The 27900-nt window shown below is 43.9% G+C and overlaps 1 protein-coding gene across 1 annotated transcript in view; it reads right to left on the bottom strand.

Moving 5' to 3' along the window:
• Positions 1-27547, bottom strand: part of LOC126198517 (LIRP) — a 248135-nt gene extending 220588 nt beyond the window's left edge. Inside the window, exon 1 of the mRNA XM_049934903.1 lies at positions 27409-27547. The gene's annotated coding sequence lies outside the window, so the exon portion shown is untranslated. The remainder of the gene's footprint in view (positions 1-27408) is intronic.
• Between the last annotated feature and the right edge of the window lie 353 nt (positions 27548-27900).

A 27900-nucleotide genomic window follows, 5' to 3' on the forward strand; every position in this document is an offset into this window, starting at 1 on the left:
AATGTGTGCACAAAGAATAAACACGTGGAAGCTGACAGCTGCAAGTTTTACCTTTAAGTCAATCTTACGTTGTAAATAAATCTTACCACATTCAGTATTTATTTGTTTCGTTTTTCTGTTTTCCCACAGTTACACGATTCACACAAAGCTCCAAATATTCATTGAAAGTGTGTACCATTTGATGATGAGTCTCTAGGCAATTCGAAATCGATCATACTACTAAAAATTGCCGCGCGGGATTAGGCGCTGCAGTCATAGACCGTGCGGCTGATCTACATCTACATCTACATCCATACTCCGCAAGACACCTGACGGTGTGTGGCGGAGGGTACCTTGAGTATCTCTATCGGTTCTCCCTTCTATTCCAGTCTCGTATTGTTCGTGGAAAGAAGGATTGTCGGTATGCCTCTGTGTGGGCTCTAATCTCTCTGATTTTATCCTCATGGTCTCTTCGCGAGATATACGTAGGAGGGAGCAATATACTGCTTGACTCCTCGGTGAAGGTATGTTCTCGAAACTTTAACAAAAGCCCGTACCGAGCTACTGCGCGTCTCTCCTGCAGAGTCTTCCACTGGAGTTTATCTATCAGCTCCGTAACGCTTTCGCGATTACTAAATGATCCTGTAACGAAGCGCGCTGATCTCCGTTGGATCTTCTCTATCTCTTCTATCAACCCTATCTGGTACGGATCCCACACTGCTGAGCAGTATTCAAGCAGTGGGCGAACAAGCGTACTGTAACCTACTTCCTTTGTTTTCGGATTGCATTTCCTTAGGATTCTTCCAATGAATCTCAGTCTGGCATCTGCTTTACCGACGATCAACTTTATATCATCATTCCATTTTAAATCACTCCTAATGCGTACTCCCAGATAATTTATGGAATTAACTGCTTCCAGTTGCCGACCTGCTATTTTGTAGCTAAATGATGAGGGATCTATCTTTCTATGTATTCGCAGCACATTACACTTGTCTACATTGAGATTCAATTGCCATTCCCTGCACCATGCGTCAATTCGCTGCAGATCCTCCTGCATTTCAGTACAATTTTCCATTGTTAAAACCTCTCGATACACTACAGCATCATCTGCAAAAAGCCTCAGTGAACTTCCGATGTCATCCACAAGGTCATTTATGTATATTGTGAATAGCAACGGTCCTATGACACTCCCCTGCGGCACACCTGAAATCACTCTTACTTCGGAAGACTTCTCTCCATTGAGAATGACATGCTGCGTTCTGTTATCTAGGAACTCTTCAATCCAATCACACAATTGGTCTGATAGTCCATATGCTCTTACTTTGTTCATTAAACGACTGTGGGGAACTGTATCGAACGCTTTGCGGAAGTCAAGAAACACGGCATCTACCTGTGAACCCGTGTCTATGGCCCTCTGAGTCTCGTGGACGAATAGCGCGAGCTGGGTTTCACACGACCGTCTTTTTCGAAACCCCTGTAGATCCCGGCGGTTCGAGGTTCGAATCCTCCCTCGGGCATGTGTGTGTGTTTGTCCTTAGGATGATTTAGGTTACGTAGTGTGGAGTCGTTAGGGACTGATGACCTTAGCGGTTAAGTCCCATAATAATAAAAAAAAAAAATTGAAGCATCCCAACTGGTTGCAGGTGTTTCTGGAAGCAATGCATCTCTTTTTGTATCTAACTTATTTGTATCCAAAAAACTGAAAAGGTATTCAGATACCATAGCGTTTTGCTGCTAACCTCATCAATGCAAAAAATGAGACAAATTAGAAAATAAATAATTTATTAACAAAGATCTAAGTTCACTATCAAGGGACTGGGCGATTCTAAGAGCCAGTAAGACAGTTTTTGTTTCAAGACATTACGTTTTATTTTTAATAATGCAGGTAGAGAAATACAGCACTAATGTTTCAATTAGAAGAACTGTAGATAAAAATGTCATTTCTCACATATTTCAATATTTATAAGATAATAACAAAGTTAAATTCAAGAAAAAATACCTCTCAGTATTGTATTCTATTTCTTACACAACGCCTGCATTGAGGACAGTATTTCTGCAGCGTCTTTAAAATCAGATATGTCAGTTGCATAGATTGGCATTACATGGGCTGGTTTCATACCATTAGCTGACTCAACGATCTTGCGTAAATCTTACTTTTCTTCTACCATGAACCATCTAATAACGAACGTTTGAAACATTTGCTCAGTGATCTACAACTATATTGTGCAGACCACTATGAAATGCATGGCACATGGTAATGCCTCGCTGTATTTGTTATTAGGGCTTTTTGAAGTTTTATTCACCAACGGAGCGCATGAATAATGATTGTTTAAATGTTTCTTTACATGCTGTAATTAATTTTGTCCTCACTTTCTGCATGCGAACGATGTGTAGGGAGTTGTAGCATAATCCTAGAGTCACCATTTACAGACGGTTCTTGAAATTTGTTTTATTGAAGTTTTATTCACCTACGGAGCGCATGAATAATGATTGTTTAAATGTTTCTTTACATGCTGTAATTAATTTTGTCCTCACTTTCTGCATGCGAACGATGTGTAGGGAGTTGTAGCATAATCCTAGAGTCACCATTTACAGACGGTTCTTGAAATTTTGTTAGCAGACTTTCTTGGGACAGTTTCTATCTATTTGCGAGAGCCTACCAGTTCAGCTGTTTCAGCATCTCTGTGACACTCTCCTGCGGCTCAAGCAAGTCTGTGAGATTTCGCGCTGCCCTCTCTGTATATGGTTACTAGTCGTATTTAGTGCGAGACACGCACGCTGGAGAAATGTTCTAGGATGGGTAGCTCGAGTGATTTGTAACCAGTCTCCTTTGCAGACCGATTGCTTTTCCCTAATAGTCTACCAATAAACTGAAGTTTCTTATCTACTTTACGCACAACTACGTCTATGTGATCATTCCATTTCATGTGTCTACCAAGTGCGACATCTAGATGTTTGTATGAGTTTACCGATCCCAACTGTGACTCACTGATATTGTATTCATAATATGCTAAATATTTTCGTTTGCCGGCCGGTGTGGCCGTGCGGTTCTAGGCGCTTCAGTCTGGAACCGAACGACCGCTACGGTCGCAGGTTAGAATCCTGCCTCGGGCATGGATGTGTGTGCTGTCCTCAGGTTAGTTAGGTTTAAGTAGTTCTACGTTCTAGGGGACTGATGACCTCAGATGTTAAGTCCCATAGTGCTCAGAGCTATTTGACCATTTTTTTTTATTTTCATTTTGTGAAGTGTACAGTTTTACATTTCTGGACGTTTAAAGGAAGTTGCCAGTCTTTCCACCATTTTCAAATCTTATCAAAGTCTGTCTGAATATTTGTGCAGTTTCGTCCGGACTGTACTTCATTGTAGATAACTGCATCATCTGCGAAAAAGTCTGATGTCACTATTGATACTGTCCCAACACACGTCCCTTGGTAGACCCGAAGTTACTTGATGACACTCCATCCAAGATAAAATACTGCATCGTCCTTATCAAGAAATCCTCAATCCATGTCACAAATTTCGCCAGATAGCCAGTACGACCGTATTGTTGACACTAAGCGTAGGTGTGGTACTGAGTCACATACATTTCGGAAATCGAGAAATACTACATCTGCCTAACTGCTTTGGTCCATGGTTTTCAGGATGTCATGTGAGAAAAGTGCGAGTTGGGTTTCACATCATCAAATGTGTGTGAATTCCTAAGGGACAAAACTGCCGAGATCATCGGTCCCTAGACTTTTACACTACTTAAACTAACTTATGGTAAGAACAACATACATACCCTTGTCAGAGGGAGGACTCGAACCTCCGGCGCGGCGGGAGGGGCCGCGCGACCACTCCACGCGGCTCTTCTACGTTTTCGAACCCCATGCCGGTTGGCACGGAGGAGGTGGTTCTGTTCGAGATACCCCACTGAGTTCAGAATATGCTCTAAGCTACCCTTCTCGCAGACAGGTATGACCTGAGCTTTCTACCTGCTGCTGGGCACTGCTTTTTGTGCGATGTATCTATGACAGATTATAGTTAATAGAGGGGCTAACTCAGCCGAAAATTGGGTATTGACTGTATGGATTCCATCAGACGCTGGGGTTTTGTTCAGTTTTAACGCCACTGACGCTAATATCTAGTTCTTCTTGGCAGTAGTACGAGGATTAAATTGGTGCAAGACTCCTTTGTAAAGGACCATTTGAAACCAGAGTTAAGTATTTCTGCTTTTAGTTTGCTACTCTCAGTTTCAATTCTTGCATTGTCAAATGGTTCAAATGGCTCTGAGCACTATGGGACTTAACTTCTGAGGTCATCAGTCCCCTAGAACGTTGTTGTTGTTGTTGTCTTCAGTCCTGAGACTGGTTTGATGCAGCTCTCCATGCTACTCTATCCTGTGCAAGCTTCTTCATCTCCCAGTAACTACTGCAACCTACATCCTTATGAATCTGCTTAGTATATTGATCTCTTGGTCTCCCTCTACGATTTTTACCCTCCACGCTGCCCTCCAATGCTAAATTTGTGATCCCTTTATGCCTCAAAACATGTCCTACCAACCGATCCCTTCTTCTAGTCAAGTTGTGCCACAAACTTCTCTTCTCCCCAATCCTATTCAATACCTCCTCATTAGTTACGTGATCTACCCACCTTATCTTCAGCATTCTTCTGTAGCACCACATTTCAAAAGCTTCTATTCTCTTCTTGTCCAAACTGGTTATCGTCCATGTTTCACTTCCATACATGGCTACACTCCATACAAATACTTTCAGAAACGACTTCCTGACACTTAAATCTATACTCAATGTTAACAAATTTCTCTTCTTTAGAAACGATTTCCTTGCCATTGCCAGTCTACATTTTATATCCTCTCTACTTCGACCATCATCAGTTATTTTGCTCCCTAAATAGCAAAACTCCTTTACTACTTTAAGTGTCTCATTTCCTAATCTAATCCCCTCAATATCACCCGATTTAATTTGACTACATTCCATTATCCTCGTTTTGCTTTTGTTGATGTTCATCTTATATCCTCCTTTCAAGACACAGTCCATTCCGTTCAACTGCTCTTCCAAGTCCTTTGCTGTCTCTGACAGAATTACAATGTCATCGGCGAACCTCAAAGTTTTTACTTCTTCTCCATGAATTTTAATACCTACTCCGAATTTTTCTTTTGTTTCCTTTACTGCTTGCTCAATATACAGATTGAATAACATCGGGGAGAGGCTACAACCCTGTCTCACTCCTTTCCCAAACACTGCTTCCCTTTCATGCCCCTCGACTCTTATAACTGCCATCTGGTTTCTGTACAAATTGTAAATAGCCTTTCGCTCCCTGTATTTTACCCCTGCCACCTTCAGAATTTGAAAGAGAGTATTCCAGTTAACGTTGTCAAAAGCTTTCTCCAAGTCTACAAATGCTAGAAACGTAGGTTTGCCTTTTCTTAATCTTTCTTCTAAGATAAGTCGTAAGGTTAGTATTGCCTCACGTGTTCCCACATTTCTACGGAATCCAAACTGATCTTCCCCGAGGTCGGCTTCTACCAGTTTTTCCATTCGTCTGTAAAGAATTCGCGTTAGTATTTTGCAGCTGTGACTTATTAAACTGATAGTTCGGTAATTTTCACATCTGTCAACACCTGCTTTCTTTGGGATTGGAATTATTATATTCTTCTTGAAGTCTGTGGGTATTTCGCCTGTCTCATACATCTTGCTCACCAGATGGTAGAGTTTTGTCATGACTGGCTCTCCTAAGGCCATCAGTAGTTCTAATGGAATGTTGTCTACTCCCGAGGCCTTGTTTCGACGCAGGTCTTTCAGTGCTCTGTCAAAATCTTCACGCAGTATCTTATCTCCCATTTCATCTTCATCTACATCCTCTTCCATTTCCATAATATTGTCCTCAAGTACTTCGCCCTTGTATAAACCCTCTATATACTCCTTCCACCTTTCTGCCTTCCCCTCTTTGCTTAGAACTGGGTTGCCATCTGAGCTCTTGATATTCATACAAGTGGTTCTCTTCTCTCCAAAGGTCTCTTTAATTTTCCTGTAGGCAGTATCTATCTTACCCCTAGTGAGATAAGCCTCTACATCCTTACATTTGTCCTCTAGCCATCCCTGCTTAGCCATTTTGCACTTCCTGTCGATCTCATTTTTGGGACGTTTGTATTCCTTTTTGCCTGCTTCATTTACTGCATTTTTATATTTTCTCCTTTCATCAATTAAATTCAATATTTCTTCTGTTACCCAAGGATTTCTATTAGCCCTCGTCTTTTTACCTACTTGATCCTCTGCTGCCTTCACTACTTCATCCCTCAGAGCTACCCATTCTTCTTCTACTGTATTTCTTTCCCCCATTCCTGTCAATTGTTCCCTTATGCTCTCCCTGAAACTCTCTACAACCTCTGGTTCTTTCAGTTTATCCAGGTCCCATCTCCTTAAATTCCCACGTTTTTGCAGTTTCTTCAGTTTCAATCTGCAGTTCATAACCAATAGATTGTGGTCAGGATCCACATCTGCCCCTGGAAATGTCTTACAATTTAAAACCTGGTTCCTAAATCTCTGTCTTACCATTATATAATCTATCTGATACCTTTTAGTATCTCCAGGATTCTTCCAGGTAAGAACGTAGAACTACTTAAACCTAACTAACCTAAGGACATCACAAACATCCATGGGCGAGGCAGGATTCGAACCAGCGACCGTAGCGGTCGCGCGGTTCCAGACTAGAGCGTCTAGAACCGCTCGGCCACCCAGGCCGGCTCTTGCATTGTCCATGGACTCTTTTCCCCTCTTCATTTTGTTTCGTTGCGGTTGGTCTGGGCAGACGACACATGACATCCTGTTAAAGTTGATCGTTGATTCCTGTGCTCATTTTTTTATTACAGAGGGCAAGCAGGCGTCTGACCGAACACGCTGAGCTACCCCGCCGGCAGCTTTGGTGCCACTAACAGTCTTGAGTTTTGTGAAAGATCTTTCGACATAGGCTTCAGGCATTGTTCTCTTGACTGCCAACCGCGTTTCATCCATCGTCTATCTATAGCTCTGTGCTTTGCAAAACAGCACTGAAAACGCGTTTTGTGAAAGAATTGCACTTCGACGTTTGACATTTCCACTCTTCGTATATCCTATGCAGTGGCTCAGTTTCACCACGTTTGCCTCGTAAATTCCTGAGCTGTCGTTATCTTTGCAATGTCCCCTTGAGTTATGGTCGCCAGTGTGTTTGCGTCTAGCAGACGGCTGTTGGGAAACGCACAGGGCGGTGCAGCGACAGGCGTGCAGCGGCAGTAAAGCCACGTGGCTGGCCGCCGGCCACGCCGAGGCGCGTGACGCATTGCGTGAGCTGGGTGCAGCGCGATGACGCTGTGTTTAGCGTCGCCGCCGCCGCCGCGCCGGACTTAAATTTAGAACGGCGCAGCTCGCCGTAACAAAACATGTCGGCGGCCTCTGTGTGTGGCTGAGAGGCCTGTGAGCACCGCCGGCCGTGCCCGCTCGTCACTCGCCGCGCTCAAACCTGCCGCCTTCACAGACTCCACCGCCGCGACCGCTCTTATTTGTGCCACGGGTCAAACGGCCTCGCTCTCAAACGACGACGTCTCCCGTAAACGGTCCGAGACGCCGTTAAATGTTTCTGTTCCTGCTTTCTGTTTAGTTCTGCGGAGGCACTGATGTTATAAGAGTGTGTTGTATGATGGCCAGCAATACCCCGGAATACTGCGTTCTAAGCCAACATCTGCGCGTCAAAAATTTAGAAAAAGAGGGGAAATGCAGGATGTGACAGAAAAACGGGCTGTTTTAAGCAGTGTCTAAAAGTGGATTTGATAACACTGAATATGTCTACTACGGGGAGGCTCTACTTAAGGTGCAGTTACTCACAGGTTGTCGTAGATATTCGAACGCGTTAGTGCGACAGAGGTCTAGTGTCGGCTGTAATTATCGTAGATATCGTAATGCGTTAATGCGGAACCGATTTACGCACCAAAAAAAATAATAAAAAATAAAAAATAAATAAAAAAATAAAAAATAAAAAAAGATTAGTTTCAATTTTGGACACTAGGTACAAATCTGGCGCCGTAAAAGAAAGAAAGATATATAATATTGTTTCCACATGTAAAGGATTAGAGACGTGGGCAGAAAAGGTAAAACAAGTGAGAAAGCCATAATGGCCGGCCGCTGTGGCCGAGCTGTTCTAGGAGCTTCAGTACGGAACCGCGCTGCTGCTGCGGTCGCAGCTTCGAATCCTGCTTCGGGCATGGATGTGTGTGATGTCCTTAGATTAGTTACGTTTAAGTAGTTCAAAGTCTAGGGAATTAATGACCTCAGATGTTAAATCCACAGTGGTTAGAGCCATTTGAACCATTTTGAAAGGCACAATGTGAATTTTATTATGTTGTTGTGTGGTCTTCAGTCCAGAGACTGGTTTGATGCAGCTGTCCATGCTACTCTATGCAAGGTTCTTCATCTCTCAGTACCTACTGCAACCTACATCCTTCTGAATCTGTTTAGTGTATTCATCTCTTGGTCTCCCTCTACGATTTTTACCCTCCACGATGCCCTCCAATACTAGATTGGTGATCCCTTGATGCCTCAGAACATGCCCTACCAACCGATCCCTTCTTCTAGCCAAGTTGTGCCACAAATTTCTCTTCTCTCCTCATTAGTTATGAGTTTTATTATAAACCACCGATTACACAGTTCATTCAACGTAAGCACCGGAGACGTCGACGAGATCCTGCATCTGTAGAATGACATGATCAACGGTTGATTGCAGCAGTGGCGGTGAAATCTGAGCAAGGTGATCCTTGTTTACTAGCTTTCAGATCAGATACAGCGAAAGTGTCCCTGGCAAACGCGTTCTTTTATATATCACCAGAGCTGAAAGTCATAAGGATTCAGATCAGGTGATCTTTAAAGCTTTGCGCCTGGAAAACGCTCGTGAAAGGTTACGTTAAGCAGACCTTTCACTGGGCGAACGAAATGAAGTGTTGCCCATCTTGCACCAAAATGGTCGTTTCCACGCAGTTGCGCTCTTCCAAACCAGGAATCACATGCTGTGCAAGGATGTCTCTATGACGTGCGGGCGTCACACTACACCCGGCAGGTTCTCCGGGTGTATTCTCTTCCAACAAGAACGGAAGGTGGTTGTGAATCCACGCCACACACAATCACATAGCAGGGCGCTGTGACCGAGCGGTTCTAGGCTCTTCAGTCCGGAGCCGCGCTGCTGCTAAGGTCGCAGGTTCGAAACCGGCCTCGGGCATGGATGTGTGTGATGTCCTTAGGTTAGTTAGGCTTAAGTGGTTCTAAGTCTAGGGGACTAATGACCTCAGATGTTGAGTCCCATAGCGCTTAGAGCCATTTGAACCATTTCAACAGTCACATACGCGGTTTAACAGTAACCCAAATTCGGCAGTTACGGCTTGTCAAATGATAACGTCATACAAACAGTGCAGCTCCAGATTGACACATGGTGGCCAAAATTGGAATTAATTGTTTTTCAGCGTAAATCGGTTCCGCATTAACAGATTGGCATATCTACCAAGTTTCGCTGCCGTACAATAATTACAGCCCCAATGGACCTCTGTGAATAGCTGCACTTTAATTATAACCACTCGCTATATTTCAAGTACGTTGGCCATTTGCTGAGATGGGGTACTGGAGCAGGGCTGAACGTGCTGTGGTTGTGAAGGCCTCCTATAAAAAAGGTGGCTGTGTTTCTGGCTGCTAGAAGGAAATACCGTTGTCATTTCAACCTGTGACGGAACGTTACTGTACAATCGGCGCATGCAGTCAGATTATGGATGATAAACTTCGAAACAACAGGAACTTTCCTTCAGCTGAAATCGCCAGGAAGGCGCAAAAGCTACCGCTCACAGGAACGAATAGAGGAGTTGCAAAATGTAACCAACAGTCCGAAGCGTTCTCTAAGACATACTGAGGCTATACTGCGAACGCACTGTTGTAGTTTGTCCAGAATTTTATGAAATGATTTAAATTTGCAATCATGCAAGATGCGGGTAGTGCAAGAGTTAAATGAAAAGAGGTCGTGAGAAGCGAATGACTGTCTGTTGAACTGTTTATTGCAGTTTATTTACTATAGGTCAGTGATGAGGGACATTTTCATCTCATTGGTTACGTCAAGAAACAAAGAAAATCCTCACGAACTCCATCAACGCCCCTCACACAGCCGGAAAGTCACAGTGTGGTGTGCAGTCTCTTCAGTGGGAACAATCGGTCCTTTATTTTTTAAGATGAACGTAGACCGAGCAACCGCATAGGCTGCCATGGCTGACACGTTCCTCGCACCTGAACTAGAACGGCTTCCTGCAAATGGGTGTTGATTTCAGCAAGATGGTGCTACGTGTCATTGTGTTCAAATTTCAATGGCAGCGGTGCACAGAGTGTTTGATAACAACGTCATTTCAAGGAGTGGGGACATTTTGTGGCCTCCCAAATTTACCGACTTACCGGTCTGTTATTTCTTCTTTTGGATGTCTACATATAATTTCGGAAACGAAATACACCATTCGTGCAGAAATATTCTTACACGGATGGGTGAACGTGCCACGAGCTATTTACATCGCAGAGTGTTTGCCACCGTAACAATGGCGGCCACCTATAAAACAAGATGGACAGTACGGGAAATGGCACTACGCAAGGATTTCATTGTTGTTATTGAAAATCCTTGGCCTGCTTTTGTATATCCAAAGCGTTCCATTTTTCTGCCACGTCATGTAGCTGTCTTTACCTTTCCGGCGGGAAGCAATAATTTAGAAACCATTGCACGTGCGAAACTCAGCTCGTCTTTTCTCACCTGATATCCTGCGAACCACGGATGAAGGACAACGGGCAGAGTGAATATTCTTAGATTTCCGGAACGCGTTTGACAAAGTGCCACGCTGCAGACTGTCAACAAAAGAGTGAGCTTACACAATAGATTCTCAGATATGTGAGTGGCTCGAAGGCTTTTTAAGTAATGGAACACAGCACTTTGTCCTTGACAGCGAGTGTTCATCGGAGTGTTAAAAAAAAAAAAAATGTTCAGATGTGTGTGAAATCCTATGGGACTTAACTAATAAAGTCATCAGTCCCTAAGCTTACACACTACTTAACCCAAAGTATCCTAAGGACAAACACACACACACACACACACACACACACACACACACACACACACACACACACACACATGCCCGAGGGAGGACTCGAACCTCCGCCGGGACCAGCCGCACAGTCCATGACTGCAGCGCCCCAGACCGCTCGGCTAATCTCGCGCGGCATCTGAGTGTCCGCGCAGGATACAATGACCGGTGCGCATTGACAAATTTTCGTCCAAAGCGCTGGGCGAGTTCACTCGTTTGTTCGGAAGGGGAGATCAAGAGTGACTGTCACTTTTCGGTCGATGACAGAGTCGAGGCGCACGCTCTACAGTCTTCCTCATTCGATTTTACAGAAACTATTAGGAAAAAATTTAATTTTTGTTTTATTTGTAGCTTTATATGCCCATCATTTCTTTAACAGTCATAGTTATTGTGATATTTACCTGGAAATAACTCACTACGCGAAATTCAAAAAAGTTTGCAACGAAAAATAAGGGTCGCTACATTTTTGCGTTTTATGTATATTACATAATATGTTACTGCGTATGACGTTTAGTTAACATACAGAACTTTTCTTTAGTCTTGGGTGGAGGTCTCTATTTGCCACCAATCTCGAGAAAACTAATCTGATGGAGCACACTCATTTGGGATCACGCTGCGTCAGTGATAAAGCCAGACTGAAATATCCACAACATTCCCCATGTTTCAAAAATGGTTTGAGATATCCAAACGAGATTTTGCCAAATGATAGCACGCAAAGAGGAGAGTATTTTGCCACATGGTTATCATGCAATACTTTATTATCTGCAGTGTTATTCCACCAACTACAGACATTTTCGTCCGACCCCGGTAGCTGAGTGCTCAGCGCCACAAAATGTCAATCCTAAGGGCCCGGGTTTGATTCTCGGCTGGGTCGGAGATTTTCTCCGCTAAGGGACTGGGTGTTGTGTTGTCCTAATCATCATCATTTCATCCCCATCGACGCGCAAGTCGCCGACGTGGCGTCAAATCGAAAGACTTGCATCCGGCGAACGGTCTACCCGATGATAGACCCTAGTCACACGGCATTTACATTTACAGACTTTTTCAATGAAAGAATGTAATTTTTAGGAGCGAATGATAGCTGGTGAAACGAGAAATGCTATGGGTTTTGGAACAACATGAGTGAAGTCATTTCATGCTTATTTTGTACCGGCAATATGCTTTTTCAAAAGCTAGTGATCTTACTTTCACTTAGTTCCTCGCTTAATAAACTGAACAAACCACTGTTTCAGAATTCTCTCACAGTTGCGTCTGCACAACATGTTACTAAGGTTACACTGTATAAACTCTTCCGTGCGGTTTGAGGCGCCATGTAACGGATTGCACGGCCCCTTCCGTTGGAGGTTCGAGTCCTCCCTTGGGCATGGGTGAGTGTGTTGTTCTTAGCTTAAGATAGTTTAAGTAGCGTGTAAGCCTAGGGACCGATGAGCTCAGCAGTTTGGTCTCTTAAGAATTAACTCACATTTGAAATTTTTTTTTTAACTCCGCTGTGCTTTGGACAAAGACGTGAACTGAAATATGGCACCGAGAGAAATGTGTAGATTTCACTCAAAATACGCCATTTGTGACGCTTTTCTGAAAGTTACAAATAGTTAACAAGCCAAGCGAAAATAAGTCGCTGCATTTTCAGAGGAATTCTTTTTAGGTACTAACCGAAACAGGGGTGACAGATCTTCTTGAATTGTCAAAAAAAAATGGTTCAAATGGCTCTGAGCACTATGGGACTTAACACCTGAGGTCATTAGTCCCGTATAACTTAGAACTACTTAAACCTAACTAACCTAAGGACATCACACACATCCATGCCGGAGGCAGGATTCGAACCTGCGACCGTAGCGGTCACGCAGTTCCAGACTGAAACGCCTAGAACCGCACGGCCACACCGGCCGGCTTGAATTGCCACTACGCAAGTGAGGGTGCGGAGGGGCTCCACTTAATATTTACAAAAACTTGAGCGTAAACTTCAGTTTAGAACAGTTCTTCCCTTCCACGGCTCGGCATACAGCGTCTGCCCATAGCCCCCACCACTGCCGCACTTCCCACGTTTTCCCTGCCCACTGTGCATATACCGGCCACGGTATTTCGCGGGGACTTCTGTCTTCAGGATTGCCTCGGTGAAGTATGATGGGACCACTCTTGTTCTGATCTTTATAAACATGGTGGGGCAAAGCAACGTCCGTATTTGAATTTGGCGCCCTGGAGCAATGGTTGCTTCGAGGAGGAAGGGGGTATGCACATTCGAGAGAGTGGGGCTTGAAGTTATAAGAACACTTGCTTTAACTAGCATCATGGTGTGGACGCACGTGGAACAACGATTCTCTGTCAAAGCATACTTTTATAACGGTCTATCAATCATCAACACACAAGGTGCATTTCGCACCCACTTCAGTATTGCGTCAAATGTTCGTGTTGGTGGCCGGCAGACGATTTTTTCATAGGTAAACAACTTCAGGGAAACATGAAATGTGAAGGAAAAAAATGCGCGGCCACGAACAGCAAGGTCACCTCTAAATACTGACAACGTAAGGCTTCCTGTTTTGCGATCTCCTCAACGCTCTGCCCGTAAACATGTAGCTTCTGTTCGGTTGTCTGCTCGTTTTGTGAGGCGAATAGTTCATGAAGAACTAAAATTGTACCGCTAGAATTCCTGCAGTTGATGCAGCAACCAGATCCACGCGATTTTGTTCCTCGAGAAGGCACTTCTTGGCTTATTTCTCGACACACTTGTTTTCTTCAGTGAAGAGGCTCATTTTCATCATTCTAGATCTGTAAATAAGCATAACATGCGATATTGGAACCGTAATAGTCCCAAACAATTTCATCAGCGTCCCCTACATTTACAACGAGTATCTGTTTGGTGCCGCTGTCATGAGTTGGAATAACTGATGATGGTTTTTTGAAGAAAACAAAGGGGTAGTTTCATTGACTTCTGACCGTTATGTGCACATGATTCTGTAGTTTTCCTGTCAATACTCAATGAGACGGATCTGCGGTACGTATGGTGCCAGCAGGACGATGCCACGTCACACACAGCGAGTGTGTTAGGGACTGTGTTGCGGCAACGGCTCCCAGGACACCTCATCTGAGAGGCGACCTGCCTTGACCAGCGTGGTCGCCTGATTTAACCCCCTGCGACTATTTTGGCGGGGCTGTCTAAAATCGTTATGACGATCCTCTTAGGACCCTGGCTCACCTGAAAAACAACATTCGTCAAGCTGTCACCAATATACCCGTCGATAAGCTATAAAGAGTTCATGAACATATTCTCAGTTCGAATATAACAAATTTCCTTGAGACAAAAAAGCTTCTGTCCACGAAACAACACTGTTTTAGAAAGCACAGCTCGAGCGAAACTCAACTTGCCCTATTCTGACATGATATCTTGCGAACTATGTGTGAAGGGCAACAGGCAGATTCCTAAATTTCCGGAAAGCATTTGGCATGGTGCCCCACTGCAGACCGAAGGAAAGAGCATACAGAATAGGTTCCCACATATTGAGTGGCTCGAAGACTTCTTAGATAACAGGACTCAGTACCTTGTCTTCGAAGGCAAGTGTTCATCAGAAACAAGGGTACCATCAGGAGTGCCCCAGGGAAGTGTGATAGGACTGTTGTGATTTTCTACATACATAAGTAAATGATATGGTGGACATGAGAGCAGCAATCTGAGGCTGTGTACTGCTGATGCTCTGACATATGGCAAGGCATCGTCGTTGAGTGACTGTTAGAGGATACAAGATGACGTACCTAAAATTTCTGGTTGGTGTGATGAATGGCAGCTAGATCTAAATGTAGGACAATACAAGTTAATGCAGATGAGTAGGAAAAATAAACCTTTAATGTTCGAATACAGGATTAGCAGAGTGCTGCTTGACACAGTAAAGTCGATTAAATATCTAGGCGTAACGTTGAAAAGTTATATATACTGGAACAAGAATGTAAGGATAATAGAAAGCAAGGTGAAAGATCGGCTTCAGTTTATTGGGAGAATGTTAGGAGAGTGTGGATCATCTGTAAAGGAGACTATACATAGGACGCTAGTGCTACCAATTCTTGGATATTGCTCGAGTGTTTGGGATCTGCACCAGGTAAACGAAATTGTTGAGCTTGGCAGCTCCTGAACACACTTCACTCGCGAGTTCAAAACACGCGTCACATGTCATAAGGCATACAGTATAAAAGGCGTGTCTAGGAATGTTCATAATATTGTGACTTGGGAGTGTGTCATAAACTGGATGGTTGGGAAAAATGCACAACAAATTACCTTTGAAATATGTATCATCGTACGAGGTTGCGTGTCTTTAGTTGGACCTTCATCTCTCCAGTGGAACTATAGCTGTACTTGTCTCGGAAGGTTACACCTTCGTTGGTTACGCACGTTCTTATAACGATCTAATATTTTACAGTCTTATCCTGCAAGAGGACGACGCTGTACCACTCATGAAAAATCCCAGAGGGCGGAGGGTCAATTCGATCTCCCAACACAACTCCACAGGCCATACCTACAATCCTCTCGGGAGGGGAGCTCTTACAGTACTGCTGTCCACGCCGTCATGGAGCTTTCAGCTTGCCAAGGGGTTCACAGACACTTGTCATTATAAGCGTCACCTGTGGCTGTATATACTTCCTTGCTGCTTGGGATAATTCCTTACGGTAATGACTTTTTTATGCATTAAACTCACAAAGGCATTTCTAAATTACGAACATGTGTTAATTTTCGACGTAATATGTTTTTTCTGGTGTTCGTTTTTTATTTTTACTGTGTAATGTGTTGTACACTTTGATCAAATCTTATCAAATGCTTTGAATTATTCTTATTTTTGTGTTTTTATTGTTTACGGGAACCAATGTTGGTGACCTTGTTAAGCAATATATTCTATACCATGAAAGACTGCTTAGATACGTTGGAAGTGTGAATATGAGACGATTGACGTTGTGCGAAGTTTGGTGGAATGATTCCCCGGGGACCGCAGCTCGTGGTCGTGCTGTAGCGTTCTCGCTTCCCGCGCCCGGGTTCGATTCCCGGCGGGGTCAGGGATTTTCTCTGCCTCGTGATGACTGGGTGTTGTGTGATGTCCTTAGGTTAGTTAGGTTTAAGTAGTTCTAAGTTCTAGGGGACTGATGACCATAGATGTTAAGTCCCATAGTGCTCAGAGCCATTTGAACCATTTTTTTGATCCCCCGGGAGCTGAGGGCAGACATGCTTTCACAGAACTAGAGGGGATGACAGGGGCAAATGAAGCTGTCTCGCTTGGTATAGGAAAAAATCACTTAACCAAACGGTGAGTTGGTGCAGGGGCTGTTGTGTCGTTTATAGCAAGGATCCACTGCGGAAGGTCGAGATGAAAGCATTCGTTCTGGAGGATGAATTCTGTCGGGGGACGGTAGGTTCAAGGATCACGTTAAGGGAAATACTTCAGCAAATAAACATCTCTCAGCTTTCCAAAAACATGGCAAAACAGCTCTGACCTACTACAAGTTCAGAAGTGGAAGAGAGTCAGCTACTAGCCTTGTTGACAGTTTTTTAACATCTCTCAGCACCTGTCATCCGAGGCTAGCTGGTGGTTTTGGGAGCACCAGTTGTAGTGATTGAGGTGACGTGAGAAGGACAGAACACTTAGCAGGAAGTTTTCTATAGAAAGACTTCGTCTGAATAGTCCTCGGAAGGTCCAACGGTAGTGATGACTGCTGTGTTATCCTCAGCGGAAGCCACCACCAGATGAAGATATAGAGAGGACATGTGGTCAGCACATCGCTCTCCCAGTCGTTGTCAGCTTTCGTGACCGAAGCAGCTACTCTCTTCAGTCAAGTGGCTCCTCAATTGGCCTCATATGGGCTGACTGTACCCCGCTTGCCAAGAGTTCTCAGTATATCCGAATGGTCGCCTATCCAAGTGCTAGCGAAACCCGACAACGCGTTACTTCAGCGACCTGACGAGAACTGGAATTTCCTCTACTACAAAGCCGTTGGCTTTTTTAGCTAAGAGGGGAGGAAATTAAGTTCATTGGCTTCTTGACGTTTTGCCTCTCTTAGCGGGATATTTTAGTAAAGAAACAATCGCGCCATTGTCGCGCTGTATTAACTTTCGAGAGAAATGTTGGTCGCGTTTTTGTTGGCAAGAAGATGGGAGATAGCAGCTTTTTATGGACTTGGAAGGTTTGGAATTCGTCGCGAGGTTTGGAGGTGAACAGATCGACGCTCTGCAGGCTGAACCCTCAGCTGGCAGAGCGGCAGCGAGGCGAGGCGAGGTGCCTCCTCCATTTTGTCCGTATCATGCTGAAGATTATGGTGAACGACAAACGAAAGTCTGTAGTGCAGATTTGTGATAGGCTTCACTGCCACATGTTCGTCAGTGCGTCCTCACACCTTTGGGATTCTTCGCTTCTTCATTGAGATAAGCAGTCATTGTAATCAGCTAAATTTCGATTGCGCGATAAGTGACACAAATCTGAAGGCTGTAAATTCAACTAAATACTTACGGATTACAATTACAAATAACCTAAATTGGAACGATCACATAGATAATATTGTGGGTAGAGCAAACCAAAGACTGCGATTCATTGGCATAACACTTAGAAGGTGCAACAGGTCTACTAAAGAGACTGCTTACACCACGCTTGTCCGCCATATTCTGGAGTATTGCTGTGCGGTGTGGGATCCGCATCAGGTGGGACTGACGGATGACATCGAAAAAGTACAAAGAAGGGCAGCTCATTTTGTATTATCGCGAAATAGAGGAGATAGTGTCACAGACATGATACGTGAACTGGAGTGGCAATCATTAAAACAAAGGCGATTTTCGTTGCGACGGGATCTTCTCATGAAATATCAGTCACCAGTTTTCTCCTACGATTGCGAAAACATTCTGTTGGCACCCACCTACATAGGGAAGGGGTTCGCACAGAAAAATTTAAGTGCTCGTTACTCCCGCTTGCCGTTCGAGAGTGGAACGGTAGAGAGACAGCATGAAGGTGGTTCATTGAACCATCTGCCAGGCACTTGATTGTGAATAGAAGAGTAATCACGTAGATGTAGATGTTATAGTCAGGCTGCGACACATTTCACAGAGTCAGATGGGATGTTAATAAGCAACTCGACCCCATGGAGTAACTTTGTCAACTGATAATCTTAATTTTGTAATTATCATCAGAAAGTATGTCCTTGTGATGCTGATGATTTTATAATTGTTTTGAATGCCTTATGATTCCAAACGCTTTTTTGTAATAAACCACAGCGTGCATTTAAATTCTGACGTGAGTTCCCCACCTTAATAATCACTGCTAGGACCTAAATAATTTATAGCGTTAGTAAATCCGTTGCGTACATCAAATTCAGCACTGAGACTCGAGGGTGTGCCTGATTCACGATTAATTCTGATTCAGTTAAATTCTCTTACACACACGGTTTTGCTACTACTACGTCTACTACTAGTGCTACACGCCATTGCTGCCAAAGTGGGAACGGCTCTGACTGAAGTGAAACTGTGAAACTCGGTACGCATTACGTTCTACAGCGACAACTGTTGCTGTGTGTCTGCCTCAGCAGTACCATGGTCAGCGCGACGGATTGCCAAGCTAGGGACCCCGGGCGCGATTCCTGGCTGTGTCGGGATTTTACTAACTCGAGGCTAGGTTTTGTATTCTTCTTACGTTCGCATCGTCATAATTGACATTCAGTTATTGAGATGACTGAATGGGCACGTTTCGAAAGCCAATAAATTGAAACAAAGGTGTTTAATGGAAAACTGAAAGAGAATTTTGTATGCTATGTCTGCTGACCTCTAGCTAGAGAGAAATAGGGAATGGAAAGAAGGGTGCTATAATGGAGACCAGTCTTGAAGAGAAAGCAGTCTTCTGTTCGACACAGAGTGTGCGATCAAGATAAGCTCCTGAAGCTTAGTGCCTCTGCCATTGTAACTGCATGTGATGATGGGTCGTCCAATGAATACAGGATGCAGCTAGCGTAATTCTAGCCGTGTCTGAGTTTTATCTGTGTGTAATAAAATATCTTCTCCATTTTAAAGAAACTATAATGATGCCGGGTTTGTAGACTCCTCTTGATGTGAAATACTTTTTCTGATGAACCAAAAACCTTTCGCTCAAGTTGTAGGTTTTTATTCCCGGAAATGTGGAATATCTACAGCGAGGATACAACAACGTATGGAAAAACACAATTTTTAATCATTTGTTTAAACAATTAATTATTGTTGCGTCTTAGGTTTCTAATTATTAGCCCGTTGATTAAAATGACAAAGATGTTGTTGGCATAATAGTATGAACATAACAAGCAAAGAGCCTAAAACCATCAAAAAAATTAATTGAAGACCCCAGCTGTTAAAATGGTAAAGGACAGGCGATGAGAGACAGAGGCGTTACATGCAAAACGTGGAAAATGATATTTTACTCATATTAATCGACAGTTCCACAATAAATTGATGTACTGCAGCTGTATCACAAACTAAAGACTATCGCTAATGGCAACATTGTCAGGAAGCGTGCATATAAACAGTGGTATAAGCCAAAAGTAGTAATTCATGATTTTCAAGGACGATCTCTGCGAATAAGATGATGATGTAGATAACTACAATTCAGATACAGATCCTGAATATGTTCGTGAACGCAAATGCGCTTCAAACGTTGTTGCAAATGTGAATACTTATTTAAGATAGTAAACAATGTTAAATTCTGTCCCTTACCATTTTAACGTTTGTTTAAGTTCCAGTGCTGTGTACAAATATTAAGGGTTTATCTTTCACATTGCTTATTTGAATGCTTTCTAAAATTAATTTCATACTGTGCTGAATCATAGATTAATCTTTGACGTTGTTATACTGTATTATCGCAGAAATGGTTAATGCAAATCGTAGCATGGAGCACGTAAATCATTCGGAACTCTTAAATATGTTTTTTTGAGAGGTTTCACAGTAAAGTTTGTTAAGTTACTCACCGACAGGTTAGGTCAATGCTAACCCATATTAGGTGCACCCAATTACAAGTAATCGATGTTAAGTATCCATTGATGAATTGTTAAGAACAAAATTTTGGGCGGAGTTTACTATTTTAAAAATATTTCGTAGTCACATTGGACATGCTTGAAACACGAATTTCTTGTTTGAGACTTCATTGAAACTTTATTGCTTAATTTCACAAAACAATCAACTTCTTGCTGACTATTTTTTTATAACTTAGGTCTTCTATTCATAACTGCATCCTTAGTGTTTATGAGAAAGGATTTTATTATATTTACCTTTTTTAAGTTAAAATCTTTTTTACATTTTTTGGAGGGAACAATATTACATAATTTAAGTGTCTTCTAGTGTGACGGATACAAGTGACGGTACGTGCCGCCTCTAGTCCTAATAACCAGTTAACTGCGAACAATAGTTAACTTATCAGAGAGAAACAGAAGTAAATGTTTATCGCCACACTGCAATATACCACATTTTCTAACTTTCTGTTGGCAACAACGCGTGACATTTCCGTTCATGACTGTTTAGCGTGACTTTAACATGGTTGCTGCATTTTTAGTAGAAGTCACATAGAAACGATACTTGCTTTAATCTATTGTCGAGTTTCTTTTATTTTGCCTACAGCTTGCCAGGTTAGATATCCTCGCGTGCAGTCGTCAGCTCCGTTCCCAAATGGCGTATAATATGCTTGTACGAGGGGCATTCAATATGTAATGTAGCACATTTTTTTCCTAGGTTAATTTCGGTTGAGAAAATGCAGAATCTGTTGTGGGACGTCGTGAAATATTCGCGCTTCAGGCCGTACATTTTGTGAAGTTCCGACGCTACACGTAGCCTTCAAAGGGACGCTGGTAGCGGAGGTGCGCTCCAAGGAGAGAGCTGTCACCGAGTTTATTTTGTCGGAAAACCAGAGCATTTCAGATTTTCATATGGGCTTTTAGAATGAACAAAAGCATGGTGAGTCGTTGGGCGAGGCATCTGTCATCATCTCAACTAGGTCGCGCAAACCTGTCACATATCCCATATGCTGACATGCCGAATACTCGTACAGCTGTGACTACTGCAGTGTTGGAATGTGTGGGCGCACTAATTCGAGATGACAATGGAACACCTCGCTGCTCAACTGGACGGACCTGTTGGTGGTGCTGACACACTAGTCCACCAGTTGCGGTGCTCAAAGGCGTGTGCCCGCTGCGTTCCTCGGCCCTTAACAGAAGACCGTAAAGAGCAACGGAGGACCATCAGAGGGGACATGCTTGTACGTACAAGGCTGATCGTGACAATTTTTGTCGAACAAGGATTCATCACTTCGAACCGGAGGCAACACGGTAATCCATGGAATAGCGCCACAGCACATCCGTAATAAAAGTTCAAGCCACACCATCAGCCAGTAAAGTCATGGCGACAGACTTCTGCGAATCTTGAAACGTCCCCTTAGAAAAATTATAAATGACTGTGCTTAAACTGACACACAATATTTTTTAAGGCAACGCAATCTGACTTTCAAAAATCCCTACGAAATTATGACCCTGACTAACAATAACTTATACCTTTCATGAATCACTTACCTCACAAAAATCTTCGTCACTCAAACTACTGCAGTACAGCGAGAGCCAATACTGCCAGCTGAATAAAAGATTCTAACTACTGAAGGCACTAACTACTGATAGGCGTAGTCAGCAAATGAAAGATTTTGGTAGAGAACAAATAATGTATTTACCTTAATAGTGTTCAAAAGTCATAATACAGGGTGATTCAAAAAGAATACCACAACTTTAGGAATTTAAAACTCTGCAACGACAAAAGGCAGAGCTAAGCACTATCTGTCGGCGAATTAAGGGAGCTATAAAGTTTCATTTAGTTGTACATTTGTTCGCTTGAGGCGCTGTTGACTAGGCGTCAGCGTCAGTTGATGCTAAGATGGCGACCGCTCAACAGAAAGCTTTTTGTGTTATTGAGTACGGCAGAAGCGAATCGACGACAGTTGTTCAGAGTGCATTTCGAACGAAGTATGGTGTTAAATCTCCTGATAGGTGGTGTATTAAACGTTGGTATAAACCTGAACGTCAACTACCCAAGGCGATGGATCGTCAGCCAGGCAGCCCGTGACAGAGCACTTCATCACTGGCCTCCAAGAAGCCCTGTTCTTACCCCCTACGATTTTTTCTTATGGGGGTATGTTAAGGATATGGTGTTTCGGCCACCTCTCCCAGCCACCATTGATGATTTGAAACGAGAAATAACAGCAGCTATCCAAACTGTTACGCCTGATATGCTACAGAGAGTGTGGAACGAGTTGGAGTATCGGGTTGATATTGCTCGAGTGTCTGGAGGGGGCCATATTGAACATCTCTGAACTTGTTTTTGAGTGAAAAAAAAACCTTTTTAAATACTCTTTGTAATGATGTATAACAGAAGGTTATATTATGTTTCTTTCATTAAATACACATTTTTAAAGTTGTGGTATTCTTTTTGAATCACCCTTTATATATAGCAGTTCATGGCATCCAGTCTTACAAATTTACTGTCTCTGATGGACACACGTCCAGATCATTCGCTCTCAAAACTCCGTCATCTCTGTCCCCACATCCACCACTGCTGGCGGCTCACCTCCAACTGCGCAACGCTACGCGCTGTTCACATCCAACTGCCCAATACTACAATAGCAAATTCCAACAAAGCAAACCAGCCACAGACTGCACACAGCACAGTCAGTGATTTTCGTATAGAGCGCTTGTGGTGTCACCGCTAGACACCACACTTGCTAGGTGGTAACTTAAATCGGCCGCGGTCCTGTAGTACATGTCGGACCCGCGTGTCGCCACTGTGTATTCGCAAACCTAGCGCCACCACATGGCAGGTCACAAGACACGGACTTGACCTCGCCCCAGTTGTACGGACGACATAGCTTGCGACCACACGTATCACGTCTTCCTCTCATTTGCCGAGAGACAGATTAAATAGCCTTCAGCTAGTCCATCGCTTCTACCTAGCAAGGCGCCATGTGTATCATTGCTAATTGCTTACTACTATGCAAGAGATGTATTTCAACAAGAACAAGACTACATTAAAGTTAAGTATATTAAAATCTCTCTTCTTTTCTTTATAGTTTTTCATCCAGTCTCCTGTTTCAGAATTTACGCCCGTCTGCGTTAGTTTCGCGTGCACCTAGCCACTCATTGTGTCGAGACCTTAGGGAATCGACACAACAGCGCTACGTGGCGTTACCAACATAAAAACCTAAACAGCCTACTTACACTCTAACCGAGTTATTCTATTTTATGTCCACCCTCACAGTGCAGCGACCAAGTTTGAAGTGTGTCGTGCGACCCTCGGGATATTGAAGAAACGACTTCGTCGTGAAACTTCCTGGCAGATTAAAACTGTATGCCGGACCGAGACTCGAACTCGGGACCTTTGCCTTTCGCGGGCAAGTGCTCCACCAACTGAGCTACCCAAGCACGACTCACGCTCCGTCCTCACAGCTTTACTTCTGCCAGTACCTCGTCTCCTACCTTCCAAACTTTACATTCTGGAAACATCCCCCAGGCTGTGGCTAGGCCATGTCTCCGCAATATCGTTTCTTCCAGGTGTGCTAGTTCTGCAAGGTTCGCAGGAGAGCTTCTGTAAAGTTTGGAAGGTAGGAGACGAGGTACTAGCAGAATTAAAGCTGTGAGGATGGGGCGTGAGTCGTGCTTGGGTAGCTCAGATGGTAGAGCACTTGCCCGCGAACGGCAAAGGTCCCGAGTTCGAGGCTGGGTCCGGCACACAGTTTTAATCTACCAGGAAGTTTCATATCAGCGCACAGTCCGCTGCAGAGTGAAAATCTCATTCTGAACTTCGTCGTGTTCGTCGTCACAAAAATACAAACGAACTGTTCCTTCTCCATGACAACGCGAGTCGTCACAAAAGTCTGCGCACCCGAGGGGAGCTCACAAAACTTTATGAACTACTCTTCCTTATCGACCCCACAAACCGGATGTCGCGCCTGCCGTCTCCCATCTGTTTGGCCCAATGAAGGATGCGACCCGTAGGATGCAGTACGCGGATCGTAGGGAGGTGATTGATGCAGCAAGAGGTTGGCTCCAACGTCTACGAATGGAGTGGTATCACCCAGGCCCTCCCAGTAAGGTGGCGTCAGGCCGTCGCATTTGAACGAAGATTATACTGAAAAATTCGATCTTGTAGTCAAAAGAGTGGGGAATAATATTGTGTACTGGAATCCTAAATAAAACCGTCCTCCTTAACAGCTGCTCGGGAAACGAGCTGCGCCTGCTCGCATGGGGACGGCCTGAAGGTGGTACTCGGTAACGAAATCGGTAGCCAGTAAGCGAAAAAAAAAAAAAAAAACAAAAAAAAAGAAAGAAAGAAAAAGCTGTAGACAAAAGCAAATAATTTCTCTGATTGTTTGACGACTGTTACTATGGACAATATGTCCCAATTTTGTAAAAGCTACAAAATGTATAAGTTTAGCACTTGTGAGGTAACGGGCGAGCTGCGGCGTTCTGGAAATATTCTAAGTTCAGAGTTGGCGGCCACCGCTCTGGCCACGCGGCAGGGCCGGGCCTGTTCGCATCCGCGTGGTTCCTCACAACGGCCGGAGCACGTGGTCCATCGAGCCCGTGGCTGAGAATTCCTTGGTGACACTGTGCACCGGGAGGGCCAAAGATGGCGGACTTTGTAAAACCATAATGGCAGACATTTCACAGTTCGTATAGAAATTAATAGTAGCCAGATGAATCATGATGCCTCAGAAAGAAACATGCACATTACTATTATTTGCACGACGATTCTGATGGTGTAATCAGATTTTCAATATCTTCATTAGTTTAAAGTTTAGTGTCTGACGGTAAATTATACAAGTAACACCCAGCAAAGAATTTCCAAAATTTAAACGCTTCATCCGATTCCGTCGATCGACGTGTCTTTAGAAAGCTATTAGTGTAAACCTAAATTGGTACAAATTACAGTCATTTAACGTGAATAGTACATGAGTTATTGGAGGTCAAAGTGGTCAATTACTATCGATCGCGCCAGGGCACAAGTACTCCACAGTTACAGGAAAAAACAGTAGCAGCATGCGTATAAGTATATTTATTCATCTATGTCTTTGTTTACATCCGATATATACTATTCATGAAGAAATTGGTTAAATATTTACTGTGTTATAGAAAGCACAGAGACATTAGGCTATTGGCCTACCTTTTGTTCTATTCCTTTGATATATGTTTATGTAATTTGTTTATGTATCTAATAATACGTGTTAGAGCGTGTTTATGGTCCATCCGTAGGAATATTTGTATAATTTCAAGTTGTTTAAATGTACACCCAGTACTTCGAAAGTGTTTTATGTTTGTGAGTGTACGTGAGCTTGGAGACGTGGAGGGAGTGCTCTAGCCAATCACAGCGCTCGTTACTAAGAGAGACGTATGGAAGTTGGGGAGGACACGAGGTAGTTCGGAACGGTGCGGCGTGAGCGAGTCGCACAGGACACGGAGGTGTTTGACGCGACAGCGCGACATACAGTCGCGGAAAGACTTGGACAGTGGAGCAGTTTGCGCGTGATCGCAAGAGACAGAAATACTACGGAGTGCCGAATTGTGTAATTGTGAGATTTCCGTGGCTTCTGCAGTGAAGACGTAGTGTGCGTTTAGAAGTAAATATTTCGCGAGCTATGTTGTTGTTCATAACTAATTACGTGCAGTAGCAATCTGTTGTTTCCCTGTTATTCAACTTATATTTTATTTAATTGCTGGACCATAGACACCAATAAGTGTTTTGCAGAAATATACCGCATTCTCAAAAGTACTTCAGCTATCGTACTCATCATTTAAAGTCGTTAAGTTAATACCTGCAGATCTTATTTAACTGCAATCTTTTGTGAGGTGCCAGGACATGGGCACTTACACGTTAGCTTACCAACATTAGTATTAATAATGAAGGGACTGGCAAGGGCATCAGATCATGACTCTATTGAATTATGATAAATATGAGGCACTCTCGAGCAGTACTCCCTGCGTGTTTGCATGATTGAGCCACAAACTTGAAGCGTTGGTGAAAAGCGTCGGAAGTTGAGAATTGTGGAATGTAAAGTCTGCAGCTGGCCGTAGCTCGCCGGGCCGTCGAGGGCGGCAGGTAGCGGTCACCGGAAACGCGGGACAATACGGCGCTTTTGGGGATGGCCCGGCATCCGGAGCCACCTATGCTGGGCAACACATGGCCAAAACGGGAATTTCGTTTGCCTAGGGGCGTTATGGCCTACTCGATCATTGGGTAGATCTCAGAAATGCCGCTGGAGGGATTTGGGCGATGATAGAGCGTTTGACATTGGCCGAAACTGAGTTTTCTTCCGCCGCGTTTTCGTACGTGTGGAGGACAGGAGAATTGTGGAGAGAGAGAGAGGAGAGAGAGAGAGAGAGAGGACTTCGCCTTCAGTCATCGCGCGGTAAGGACTTGGAGACGGCGTCTTAGCCATGGTCTTCGAAGGGAGATATACGGTCTGTATCGCAGCATTGCACCAACGCGTGTTCCGTGCAGAGTTCTGCGATTAGAGCTCTTTGTGTGCTTAGGAGCGAGATTTTCCCCAACGCTCAACCACTTCCAACAACTTACCTAATATTCTTGATCTGGTAGTTATTCTTGCGAGGTGCCGAGTATTTATCAACGTAGCTGCCGGTAATAGGGGCGCGTAATTGCAAATTGTTAATGTGCCATTCTCAGGAGTTTGCAGGTGGACAAAGAGATTAACTTTTTGTTTTGTAAATTTTGTCAGTTGTGGGGAATATCAAATTAAAATGCCAATATTACAATCGAATTATCGACTTCATTGTAGCTAGCATTTACCCTGTCCCAGTAAGCTTTACATGTACTCTAGTCACTGCACAGCTTCCCAGACGGGAAGGAAACAAGGTTTGCAGTCTTCTATGTCAACGACGGACACATTCATTTGTAAATTTATATGTTACATTCATAATTCGCAACGGCCGAGTGATAGCAACCTTCGACCATTCGATTCATGTGTGTGTTATTATCGTATACTGCAGACTCAGCAGTATTTGGACTGTAATGCGGCAACTACGTATCCCAGCCCATAGACAACGAAACCAGCCAAAACTTTTAATATTGCAACTCTGCGTCAGAGAGTGCGTAGTTAATGGAAAGCCCGCACACTATAACCTACTTAAGTATGCTGGTAAGCGTTACTTCGGGATTTTCCAATCGTCGTTCACTGAAACAGCCTTGCCCTAGAGCGTCAGACGTGTGTGTTAATATCTGTTGGTTCAGCCCACGCACGAGACAAGTACAGGTGAGTTGGGCAGCCAGCGAAGAGTTTCTCACCTCTGTCTGCGGCGGTGGGCGGTGACTGGAGAGGATACCTCTGGAGGGGCGCACCGGCGTCTGAGGCGACGGGCGGCGGCGTCGGCCCTTTATACGCGAGGGGCCGGCGCCAGCCCAGCGCACCTGTCACAACACGGCACCTTAGCGCCTGCAGCATCCCCTCCCACGCTCACCTGTCCTCCAGGTAAGTGTGCTGCTAGTGGGACCGCAACGGCCCTGCCACGCCCTCTTTACAGATCGATTGTCGAAGAAGAACATAGACGGTCGTACATTTGGATACATTTTAGCTGCGATCTCCAAACTTAAAAGTTTCTGCACATACGCCTACATCGAAGAGCCGAACCTGAGAGAGAGAAAGAGAGACACAGAGACAGTCAAAGAGAGAGAAAGAGAGAAACGACCCACAATGAAGAAATTGTCCGATTGGGACGGAAATCGGTAGATGTGACATACATGTATAGACAAACAATTCATTACAATTTCAGAAAAATT

Source organism: Schistocerca nitens, chromosome 8 (genome assembly GCF_023898315.1).
Source record: "Schistocerca nitens isolate TAMUIC-IGC-003100 chromosome 8, iqSchNite1.1, whole genome shotgun sequence".
NCBI lineage: Eukaryota > Metazoa > Arthropoda > Insecta > Orthoptera > Acrididae > Schistocerca > Schistocerca nitens.